This window comes from Petaurus breviceps, unplaced genomic scaffold (assembly GCF_028583685.1).
Source record: "Petaurus breviceps papuanus isolate PSGF00001 unplaced genomic scaffold, PetGlider_PUasm1.0 227, whole genome shotgun sequence".
Taxonomy (NCBI): domain Eukaryota; kingdom Metazoa; phylum Chordata; class Mammalia; order Diprotodontia; family Petauridae; genus Petaurus; species Petaurus breviceps.
Genome location: NW_027185896.1, coordinates 642603 through 655585, shown reverse-complemented (window position 1 = coordinate 655585; position 12983 = coordinate 642603). Strand labels below are relative to the sequence as shown.

The 12983-nt window shown below is 36.7% G+C and overlaps 1 protein-coding gene across 12 annotated transcripts in view; it reads right to left on the bottom strand.

Moving 5' to 3' along the window:
* The window catches only part of TNS3 (tensin 3), a 427559-nt gene that overhangs the window by 267365 nt on the left and 147211 nt on the right, over positions 1-12983 (bottom strand). For 3 of the 12 annotated variants that reach the window (XM_069095442.1, XM_069095443.1, XM_069095445.1), the window contains one exon: positions 8001-8151. The exons of the other annotated variants lie outside the window; for them this stretch is intronic. The gene's annotated coding sequence lies outside the window, so the exon portion shown is untranslated. The remainder of the gene's footprint in view (positions 1-8000; positions 8152-12983) is intronic. 12 annotated transcript variants of the gene reach the window in all.

Sequence of the window (12983 nt, the reverse complement as noted above, 5' to 3'; positions counted from 1 at the left end):
GACCCTGGGCAAGTCACTTAACCTTGTTTGCCACAGTTTCCTCATCTGTAAAATGAGCTGAGGTAGGAAATGGCAAATCACTCCAATATCTTTGCCAAGAAAACCCCAAATGGGGTCACTAGGAGTCAAATACAACTGTAAAACAACTGAACGACAATAACCATCTCACACAATTTTTGACAAACTCTAGCTTAACCATCCACTAGCATTTATTAAGCACCTACTATGTGCTTTTGGGGATACAAGAAAGATTAAAAAGTAGCAAAATATACATACATTTGTAAAAGTGTGTGTGTGTGTGTGTGTGTGTGTGCGTGTGCTGTTATAAAATCCTTTGGTGTCTATAAAAAGATAGTAAGATGTAGTAAGATGTCCTGGCCAAAGCAAGGTTGAAATACCAAGTATCTCAATCTACAGGCTCACTGGTATGCATTTGTTCATTACAAGTTTAACATCTAGATCACTGAGGCATATATACATACTAAAGTATACTTTCTTGCTTTGTTTTTCAAATTTTGCCTTCTCTTTTATGAAATTGCAATGGTCATTTCCCCATTGGTTTTACTTACTTTGGGCTTATCTTTAACACTTTTAAGAAATTTAATAATGTTGAACCCCAGGAAAGGGATAATATACTCATTAGAGACACTAGGCAAACAGGTGTTTAGTACATCATAGTAACTCAGTAAATATTCAATAAATATTTATTAAATACACACTATATTGCTATATAATAGCAATAAGGCAATTCCCTGAATTACAAAAATCAACAAATCCCTCCTCTTTCCTTCTGGTCTGGTATTTCAGATTATCTCTGTCCCCCATTCTCCAATTTCCATTTTCTTCATCCATCTTTTTGTTTTGTAACTAAATGAACTTGTTGGGATTTTCCCATCATGCCCCAGAATCTTTACCTAGGAAGATCATTTCAGCCCTGTAACGTGCCTCTGGGTATCCTCCCAGAAGCTCCATTTAAGATGGTTCTCAGGACAGCCATCTCTTCATTTCTAAGCAGGCTGCATTCCCTTGAACTTCTCCATCAGCTACAACCCCTGCTGCCAGGTACCCTCTCTTCTCACCCCTTTCCAGCTTCCTTTTATGTACTTTCTTGTGCATCAGGATACAAGATCTTTGTTAATAGGAATTGACTTTGTCCCTACTTATATCAGTATATCCAGTGTTTCACAGTCCCTTGGCACATAGTAAACACTTAATAAATACTTGTTGACTGATTGACTCTTTTTTTTGTCCTAGTAGAAAAAAAAAAGCCCCTAGAAAGCAGAGTTGAATAAACATCAAAAGCTGACAGTAATGTATTAAAGGACCACATCACTACTACGATGTAGGTGGATTTGGCTATAAAAATAAAAGAGAAGCTACTATAAACAGCGATGAAGAGCCTCTGAAACACACCAAATTCCCAATACAAACACCCAGAACTTTCTATGACCTGTGGTGACGCCCACTTTCAGAATTCCTTTGAAATTGCCCTTTTGCATGCATTCAAAGTCACTTATTGCTACTAATATGCTGTTGCCAAGGAGGAAGCACAAACAAATAAGGTATTTATCTGAGACACCTGGCTACATGGGTTTCCAGACCTTACAAGTGTCTACAGTTTTGTTTTAATGCCAGCAATTCATCATAGCAGTAGTAATAAAGTTGGGGGCTTTCCACTCAGGAATAGGTGTGCAATAAGGAGATACAACACAGAAAAGTAAGTGTTTGGAGATCTACAATAGAGGAGGCACACATACACACACCTATTCAGGTATCAAAAGAGAAGTTTCATTTATCCTAGGGTGGTTTTATCCAGTTTAAACATGATTCTCCTTCAAATGTTTACCATATCATCATTTCACTGATAACAAGCTTCCAGATGTGTGGTTAGACAAAGGACACCTCAGCCAATTAAACAGTCTTGTGATCTAGCTTTTTAGGGGAGGTTTCAGAGAATCTAGGAACTGGCCAGATATGAAAGAAGAGAAGAATTCTGAAGGTTTCATTTCTAGCCCAAGAAAATGCACACAGATAGGAAATGGCACGTCCAGTTCAGGGACTAGCTGTTCATGAAGGTATGACCAGAACAGAGAGTAATATATAATAGCTTGGAAAAGCAGACAGACCTACACTGTCAAGAACTTACATACGAGGCCAAGGAATTGGTATTTTATATGAGCAACAAAAGGGAGTTTCTGAGCATTTTTTAAATAGGGTGAGTGACATGGTCAGCCAAGGGAAATTTATTTTGGCTATTATGAAAGACCTGGGTTTATGAAGGCAGGCAATAGAGCTGTTGGGAAATAACTGCCATACTCCAATGGAGAGCTGTTGAAGACTTGAACTAAGATCCTAGCCCTGGGAACTAGAGAAGGGAACCTAGATATTCTAGAGCTAGAATCATGAAGATTTGGTCACAGATTATTAGATACATGGAGTAAAAGAGAGAAGTGAAATCACATGTGACCAAAGGTGACTGGCTGATTAAGGTTGAGAACTTCAGTGTATACGAGGATGGTTATGACTCTCAAAAGAAACAATTAGGAAGATATACTTTCCATTTACTCTTCATATTTTGACATTCGAAATATTTTGCTTGAACAAAATCACCTGGACGGATCATAATCTAATAGCTTTAAATCTTCCTTCAAGTATGCATTTCCAATGACTAGCAAAACAAATTATTTACATAGTGAGCAGTTTTGTAATACCTGCTTCAAATTTAAAAACCCGTGAGCAGAATCTTATCTAGATCTCTCCACACTAGCCTATCCTCCAAAGGAAAGAAAAAAGATCCCTAACTAAATTGAGGTTACTTTTCATTTTGGCAAGGCTCTTAACTGATTTACAACTGTAGTTCAACAATTTTTATGTAAAAAAGAGTTTTGTTTCACATTGCTGTAGACACATAGGTAAAAAGAAATAAAGAAGCACAGCACTAAAGATAGACACATTGGGACAGCATATTGTTTTTGGAATCGCCCCAAAAGTACCAAAGAGAAGGCTGCAAAGGTAGGAATCGAAAAGCTACTATTCCTTCCTTCAAGACAACCCACAAGCCTGATGTCTTCCATAGTTCTATTTGAGTTGGCTGTGGCACAAATAATCTTAGCTCAGCAAATATAAAAATAAACCAAGATGGTAGTCCCAATTCTTCATTAGGGTCTTACTACATAAATCTGAATCTTTTGGTCACACTCTTGTAAAAAAAACTATTTTACTGACCAGTTTATCAATTTATTATTTTACAGAAGGAAAGATGACTGACAAGAAAATGCTCTCAGAGAATAGGAAGGCTTCAAAAGAGTGAGGCCGCATGACTTTCTTGCCTATAATAAACTGGTTTAGGGCAGAATTAAGCCATTAAGAAGGCTGGATTTGGAGTGAGAGGACTTAGATTTGAATCCTGACATCACTACTTACATCTTCTGCATGATCTTGGAATGGAAAATCATTTAATTTTTCTGGTTGTCAATTTCCTTATTTGTAAATGAGGTTGGATTAAATCATTACTTTGGTATTATATGATCCCCTTTCTACAACTAGTATGACTACTATTTCTTCAGAAAACATGTAGGCAAATGTCACCTGGTATTTCTATGTCATTAAATTGTATGTGAAACAATCCATGTAAGTATTTGTTTTCTCTCTGTCTCTCTCTGTCTCTCTGTCTCTGTCTCTGTCTCTGTCTCTGTCTCTCTCTCTCTCTCTCTCTCTCTGTCTCTCTCTCTCTCTCTGTCTCTCTCTCTCTCTCTGTCTCTCTCCCTTTCTCCCTCCCTCCCTCCATTGCTTGCTTGTTTTTAGGCCAGTTCCAACACAAGAATGGCCTAGTGTCATTAACTGGTTGCAAGAAAACATTTTTGGGGCTCTGTTTCTCTGGTAAAAAAAAAAAAAGTGACTTCTTGTTGCTTTGACTCTTTGGCTAGGAGACCTTCTATAGAAGACATGCAGTAGAAAGAAAAGTGATTCAGGGAAACTGCATTTGAATCCTGAGTGCCCTATGAATTTTGTAACCTTGAACAAATCACTTAACCCCCTCATCATCTATTTACTCATTTGGAAAATGAGGTTACAATAGATTGTCTTCTAAAATTTCTTTCAGCTCCACAACTTGTGAATCTATGTGGTTATTCCCTCTCCCCCCTCCCCTCAGATTCTCCTCTGTGTTCTACCCCTCTCTAAATCATCTATCTAACTGGATGGCATAATGTGAACAATAAGAATTCTTCATCTCCTTGTTCTTGTCCATCTGAATAGCTAGGCCAAATTCTTCTGAATCATCATAGATATCATCCAGAAGTTCTGAAATATTCTGGGGCTTTATATAAACAGCACAATCATCCACAGGAATATCTGGAAAGCCTCACTATCTATATAGAGCATCTCTCCTTAAGTTGTACTCTGTAATGGATTTCTTCCCTAACAGTTGCAAGCACATTTGGCAAATGCATATCTTCCTAATCTAAAGATATTGAAAAAGCAAGGAACGAATAAGTTTGTCTTGATTGTTATTTTCAATAAAATTTCAATAATTTTAATATATACTTGGGAAGCAGCTTGTTGAAAGAGAGCCTTTAAACATGGTATTTTGCTCATCCCCCAAAACAATTCCTTTGGAATAGTATTGTAAAGGAAATGCAAATTTAAAGGTCTTCCCTGCCCCTAGGCTAAAGTGCACCTGGAGCCTGGGGTGGGAGGCTTGTTTTTCCATAGATACTTTTTGATTGGCCAGTGGGTCCAGAAGGTTGTTACATTCTCTGAGCCAGGAGAAGGCTATATAAACCCTGATTTGAGGCTTTGTTTTGGGGCTCACTTTGAGAAGTGTTCTGTGATTTGATCAGATGAGACTCTGGGAAGCGTTGTTGAGGGCCTCCCGGCTTTGAAAAACCCAGATGTTGATTTGGTATGGATGTAATGGTTGGACAGTTTGGAAATCTGTCTACTTGATCTGTTTCTCTGTCTTGATAATTCTGTCTGTATACTCTGAAGTTCAGGGTGCTGACCTTTTTCCCCTGAACTAGGTAAACTGGGTTGACTGATTAAAGTAAGCTTGTTAACCCATTTTGAGTTGCTTTCCTTTAACAAAGCAGATCTAAGAACCTGTGCTGGCAGCCACCCTGGGGACGCTTGGGGTGCTTGCTGCTACAAGTATATATATAAAAAAACAACCTAACACACTGAAATCTTATATTTGCTACATCTCTGAGTCAACTATGTGAAGGTAAGAATGCAGTCTACTCTAGTATGCTGCTTATAAAATCATGACTGTTTCCTTTTAATTCTCAGTTAAGTATGTCCTTAATGTTGATGTTACTGTTGTTCAATTGTTTTCAGTAGTGTCCAATTCTTTGTGATGCCATTTGGGGTTTTCTTGGCAAAAATGGTAGAGCGGTTTGCCACTTCCAGTTCATTTTATAAGAGGAAATCAAGGGAAACAGAATTAAATGATTTGCCCAGGGTTACAATGATAGAGAGTCTGAAGTCTGATTTGAATTCAGGAAGATGAGTCTTGCTGACTCTAGGTACAACATTCTATCCATTGAGTCGCCTAGATGTCCTTAATATACACACAGATTATTCTACTAAAAATATTAGCTAGATGGAAAAGTAGGCATGTAGGTTAGTAGTTCTTGTGTCACAGCATCAAAAATCTTTCTAGTGCTGGATGGGATGTTAAGGTATCTAGTATGACCTCCTCAATTTACAATTGAGGAAACTGAGACTAAGGAAAATTATATGAAGGTCGCCTGGGCAGCAAGCATAAGAGATGAATCCTCTGACTCCAGAGACATTGTTCTTTCCACTTATAATAGTCTTTCAGTCACCTTTGGTCAGAAGGTATTACTCAGGTTCAAGATGATCCCCCCCCCATGTCTTTGGTGTCTTCCCTTCTTTTAAATATAATGCAAATCCATCCCTTGGTGTCTTCACAATTATGTCTCCCACAGCACCAATATAAGTGCACTTTGATCAAACTCCTTTTCCTGTGTTTGTTCTCTATAATTCCTTATCTATCTCGTCTATAAGCACATCTGACACTAATTCCAAAGCCTAAACAGGGTGACACCAACATCCCATAGAGGAAAAAGAATTTGCTATTCAACTTTATATAGATCTTTTCTGCCTTCCCTGTTTTCTTTCTTTCTTTCTCCCTCCATTTTTTCTTATTTATTTCTCCTCCCAGTTTTACTATAAAATGCCCTCACAATGACACTGCATAGTTGGATCTTTTCCAAAGAGCTGGTAAAATTACGTTTCTAAGACACAAGTTAGACCATGTTACTTCTAGATTATAAAAACCTTTAATAGTTAATGCATACACTCAGCTTGGCATATAAAATCCTCCACAATCTGTTTCCCATCAACATTTTCAGAATTACTTAACATTACTCCATATTTTACCTTACAGACTAATCAGCATATAATGAAAAGCTGCAGATCAAGAATGAATCTTAAAAAAAGCTTAGAACTAAAGAGTCTCATGATCTGGGTTCAAAATCTAACTGTACTACCAGTCAATCAATAAACATTTAGATTGGAACCTAAATTTTCTAACTCCAAGTTTTGGTTAAGACTCAGCTTGCTAAAAATTTAGAGAAAATGCTTCATGATCAAATGTGATTATAAATAGATGGTCTTAGGAACAAAAAAAAAAAGGTAGCACTTTCAGTCTTTAGATTAAATAACTTTAAAGTACCTTTAAAATAAGTTCTGGAAGAGATGATAGTGAGCCTATTGCCTATTAATAATAGACTATTATCTACAACTAAATGAACTTTTTTTCTTTTCTTTTCTGCTTTTTTTTTTTTTTTGGAGGGCAATTGGGGTTAAGTGACTTGCCCAAAGTCACATGGCTAGTAAGTGTGTTAAGTGTCTGAGGCCAGATTTGAACTCAGGTCCTCCTGATTTCAGGGCTGGTGCTCTATTCACTGCACCCCCTAGGCACCCCTCTTTGTTTTCTTTTCAAACAAGATTAAAGAAACGGTTTAATAGAGGCAGGTACTTTTATAGAATTCTAATGTTCTGATGTCCAACCTAGAAAATTCTAATTCACTTGTTTTAAAGAAGAATAAAAATAACCTTTCCCTACTGAAACTGGTTTAACAATGAAAACAACTTCAAAGACAGGCAATGGGTAGGCTTATCATGGAGTAAGGAAGGGACTGAATGCCTACCACAAATAATATCTCTGAGACCATGGGCAAGTCCCTTGCTTATCTAAGTTACAGTTGCTGATGTGTATAAGTAGAAAGAGTTCTCTACATATAATGAAAGCATTGATATGAGCCACTTCCCACTGCCCCCCCCCCAAAAAAAAACCCCAACAATATAATTAAATAGCCAGTCAAAGCCATTTACTATTAATGATTATACAGGCACCAGTATTGACATAGTTAGATACTCCTGATACAGTTTAACTGTAAAAACAGTTCCCTTTGTATCAATTCCCTTTATAATATTTGCAGGCTTACACAAGCCAAGGAATAAGATTTGCTTCAATGTGTACATCTTTAAGACATGTTAAAAATACTTCGTAAGAATGGTTGTGGCACAGACTCTGAGACATTCTAATGAAGGTGGGTGATGCAGTTAAATAAGAGTGTTAGATTTGGATTCAGGAAAACTCAGGTACAAATCCAGTCTCAGACATTTCCAAGTTATGTGAGTCTGGGTAAATCACTTAACTGCTATCTGCCTCAGTTTCCACCACTGTGAAATGGGGATAATAATAACACCTTCCTTCCAGGATTTATGTGAGGCTCAAATGAGGTATTTTTAAAGGATTCTGCAAGCCTTAAGGCAGTATGTAAATGATAGTTATTACTACTAGTTGTAGTAATCTAAACTTTGTAGTACATAGGATTCATCTACCAAAATTCTTCCTTCGAAATTCTAAATTCCATTTCTAAATTGCAGCAAATATCTGAACCCATTTAACTCTCAGGAATCAAAATATAAATGTGACAAAGGCTAGTTCTTAGAAGTAATAAAAACATTACTTCTCTCTCCTTGGATTCCACTTAAACAGGAGGACTGACAATCACCCTTTCTGTCAAAAAGAAAAGCCTCTGATTTGAGGCTCTGGAGGCAATGATGCAGCCTTTATAGATGAGCAAAGAGATGGCTGGAAACAAGGTCCTTCCTTGAGCTCTGCAAAGACAAGGTGCATTCAGATCAAAATGCAGCAAAGGTGTAGACTAGTACTATCTGGCTCCGAGGTGAAATCAGAAGGGGGAACCAAGAGATAATGCTAAGGATTCAGAACATGAAAGGTTTTTAAAGGGGAAGAGTTTGGATATTCCACATGCAAAGTTAATTTTTAAATCGTATTTTCACATGCTTTTTCAACATGAAGGCAAGCTAGTGACCATGTAAGACACAGCCTTAGTATCAAACTTTTTTTGTTTTTATTAACAATGCAGGCTTTATGTCCTAAAGTGCAGGTTAAAGTCTTTATACCTTAGACTATACAGTTCGTATTCAATCAGTAGGCTCATTCTTCAAGCAGCTCATTACAATGACATTAAATCTAGCAGAAAGCAAAACATTTTGCAGATAGTGTAAGCTAATATTACCTCTTAAGCATTCTCCTTCTGGAAACACTGAATAGAATCCAAAGGTCACTGTCAGTGGTTAAGTTTTCCATTAGATTCTCCTAGAACCTAGATCAAACTCCTGCTTTCAACTGAATTTTGTTAATAATAATCCAGAGAAATTGTAAACACATAGAGTATTCTAGGAATACGGTATTTAAGCCCCATTTGAAGGTTGTTTCCAGCTGTTACAGTTTGCAAATTTATGAAATATTTGCTGGCAAAAAATTACTGTTATTTTCCATAATATAATCAACTCTCAAAACCTATTATAATAGACCAGGACAGCAAGAATTAAAACAAATCCATGGCTATCTATAATAGTTTTTAATACTTAATATTTATATAATGCTTTAAGATTTACAAACTGCTATACAAATATTATTTCATTTGGTCCTGACAAAGACCAAGTGAAGTGGGGTACTGTGACCTTTATTTTACAGCTTTAGAAACTGAGTCAGAGAAAAATTACTTGACTTAGCCTTGGTCATACAACAATAAAGGATTGAGCCAGGACTTGAAACTCAGGTCTTCCTGACTCCAGGGTACAGTGCTCTATGCACTGGGCCGCCTAGATGCCAAAATTTACATACTTTATTTTACTTCATAGCTTCAAACTTAATATTTTGTTAAAACTACTACTAAGCAAGTAAATCAAAAGGTTTTAGTCTTAGAAACCATTCCCATACCAGGTCAGCATGTAACAGAGTAACTACCAAACATAAGACAAACAAGCTTGCAAATAATCCACAAATTAAATCATCAGAGATCACAGAAAGCTGGAGAAAGATTTGCTTATTATAGAGATGAGGAAACTGAAGTCGAGAAAGGCAATTTGTCTGTCTTATCCAAGGTTAAATTGCAAGTAAGTGACAGAACTGGGACTTTATCTCAGTTCTTCTAAGACCAAGTCCAGTATTCTTGCCTCATCACTTTGTGAAATGTGTCCCTTTGGAAATCATACAATGTCAAGTCCACACACAAGGGACTGCCAATCCAAAAGAGACATTTTCTTCAAATGAGTCAAAATATGTCAAGTTCCTTAAATGGGAGCACTATTATTTTAATTATTGGAATTTGTAAAATAACTTATGCTAAAAAGTCACATAATGGGAAATATAAACTATGAAACTGAACACCCTACAATAGGAATGCGTCATGAGTCAAAATCATAACTCACATACATGGTGAGGTTTTTATATTTTATGTTTATTTATAATACTATTGCCTACTGTAAATATAGTACTATGTTATCTATTATACAATATAATATTATGTATATATAAGCACCACCACAAATAAAATAGTTATTTTGTTGTTGGATGGAAATGGACTTGTAAGTCAGAAAGACCTGAGTTCAAATCCTGCTTCAAGCACTTACTAGCTATGTGACTTATCTCTTGGCCTCAGGTTCTACATCTGTAAAATGAAAGAACTGGACTCAATGGCCTCCAAAGTATTTTCTAGCTCCAAATTATGGACATAAATCCAACCTCCTTAATTTGTAAATAAGGAAACTGAGAGCTATAGAGGTTAAGTGATGGGCCAAGGTCATAGTAAGTAGATGCTTAATAAATGTTTATTGATTGATTGATTGATGGATTGCTAGAAATAAAAAAAATGTATGGCTGATTATAAAATTATTATAACCGCATCCCACAATTACTCATGATACACAATTACTCATTATCCCCCCAATTAACACGTGCTTAATATGAAGTTAATTTTAATTAATTAAGATTAACTTCATATTAAGCACATGACACCTGGCACAGGACAAGGTACTACATAGATCTTCACAATATAGATTAGACAAGGTCTCTGCCATTGAAGCCAGTAAGGTGTAACAATGAAATATACCAGATGTCAAGGTAGCAGAAAGCCCTAGATTCGAGCCCTGGATCTGTTGTGTATTAAGTCACTTGACCCCTCAATTTCCCATCAGTAAGATAGGGATAATATTTTCATTATATATTTCAGAAAGTTCTAAATGCTTTGTAAAGTTTAGGATGCTATGTGAATGTGAAAATGAATTCTTATTACTGGATCAAGATTCAGTGGTTGCACTGCTAACTGAAAAGGCCTCACAGCCCAGCTTGGAAGGCAGTTTTATCACTATAAAAGCAACATATTTTCAGAATGTGATCCAATAAGTCAGACAGTGACTCAGAAAAGTCTGACTCAATGGTGGGATGTTTGTGCCATGTCTGGACAGTAATCTCCTTTCTGGACTACACCTGCTCTCACTTTTCTTATTCCCAGTTTCCATTATTTTTGACAATTCCATAAGCATTTATTAAGCACTTAGTCTCTGAAAAATCCCAAAGATATAAAGATAAAAGCAAACCAGCCTCAAAAGTCTACACTGGTGAGAAGGGCAGGCATTCTGAGCAAAGGCACAGCCTATTGTAAGGCATGGAGACCAAAGCATCATAAAGTCAGAGGTGGTGGGAACCTCGGATGAGAGATGGGAGGTAAAGAGCAGGAAAGAAGCAGTAGGCCTACCTTGCTGGGGGATGAGATGCAGAACAAGGAAAAAAGTGATGAAAAGCTAGAAGAGTGGGTGGGAGCCAAAATGTAGAAGGCAAGGAGAGTTTGTACTTTATAACAGCAGCAATGGGAAGTCACTAAAGATTTTTAAATAAGGAAATGTGGACAGAATGGTATATAGGGAACGTCAATTTGCAGCTATAGCAAAGATAGAGTGGAGTAGGCAAAGCCTGGAAGGAGAGAGACCAATGACACAACTATTATGACTGTGTGGTGGGGGAGTCGATGAGGGTCTGAACGAGGGCACTAGCCATGTCATAGGAAAGATCACCGAAACAGAGAAACAGAATCATTAAGATTTAGCAACTAGTTAGGAAGAGGAAAGGACCAAGGATGACAGACTTTGACCAGAAGAATGGTAGCATCCTTCATATACAGGGAAATCTGGAGGAACAATGAGCTTAGGGGGAAAATTAATGAGCTTCTGATATGCTGTTTGAAATGACATAGAACTTCACAGTGGAGCTGTCCAGCAGGCAAATGGTGACTAAGTGGGACAGTAGTTAAGAAGGAAGATTTAGAAACAGATATTTAGCGGTTTGGGGAGCCATCTACATAGATGTTACCATTGAACTTATGGGAACTGATGAAGTCACAGAGATCATGTTTTGGAAAAAAGTAATAATATGTTTTGTTCTGTTTTAAACCATGTTCAGTAGCTAAATCATGCCTATATTTTCATTACCTTTTATATCTGGAATGTCAGTGTACATATGGTCTTCCTCTGGGTGAAATTTAATTTTCATATCAGGAGTTCTTTACAGAGTGTACACACATAATTTGGTTGGAAGGCACAGTTACTTTTCAGAAGTCTATCACAGTTTTCATTATGACATCATCTCAAAAAATAACAGTATTCTCTTATCATCACAAACCATGTCGATCTCTAAATAAATGCAGAAATATTTGGCAAAATAAGCATTCATAAAACTTTCTTATTTTCATGTAAGTTTCTTCTTTTTTGCACGTAATTAGGCACACTGAAATAGAAAAGATACACATCTTAGATGTTTTTCTTAGCTGAGGACACATGTTTTTCTCATCCATTTTTCAATTCTTTCTCCATTAACTTCTTGTTCCTTTTTTTTTTCTAAACAATTTCTCATCATTCTCTCTGGAATGTTAAAAGGTGGACACTGAACATGATTTCTCCCAGGCCTGAGTGAAAAACAACAAAAAATGGAGTTTTCCCTGTCTGTTCTAACTTGACTATTTAGGTCGATGAGGGGGAAAAAAAAAGAATATGATTAATGAAGATAAAGAATGCAGAACAACCAGAAGGCAAAAAAATAATAATATTTTGCTAATGGTACAGAGAGTATAAGATCCACCCTCAGCTATGTGATGCAGTATAGGGAACCTGGATTAAAACTGGAGCCTATCCTGATTCTTCTATTTTTTTTTATTTTGCTGATTCTTCTATTCATTTGCTACATGAGCAAAAGTCCATAAATTCATAGATCCTAGTTTCTTTGCCTATTAATTGAATATTCAGGTGGAAAAAAAAAGCACTGGATTTTGCATCAGATAGTCTTAGTTCAAATCCCATGCAATATCAATGAGGTCATTTTAGATAACAAACCTTTCTGGAGCTTTATCTCTTCATCTGCAGTTGAGTTAAATGATAAACTTAGTTCCAAAGGAAATAAGGATGAACAGAGAGCAACAGAAAGGCGCTCCATAGGACCAAACAGTTAGTAATACATCATCAACAAGGCAGTTTGGAGAAGTCGTCAAGGATGACATCCACGAATTTTAAAAGAGAACTCAAAAATCAAGGGATGATGACCAGAATGTTCCACTGCTGCCTTCACAGTACAAGGAAAAGAGGAGGAAGGA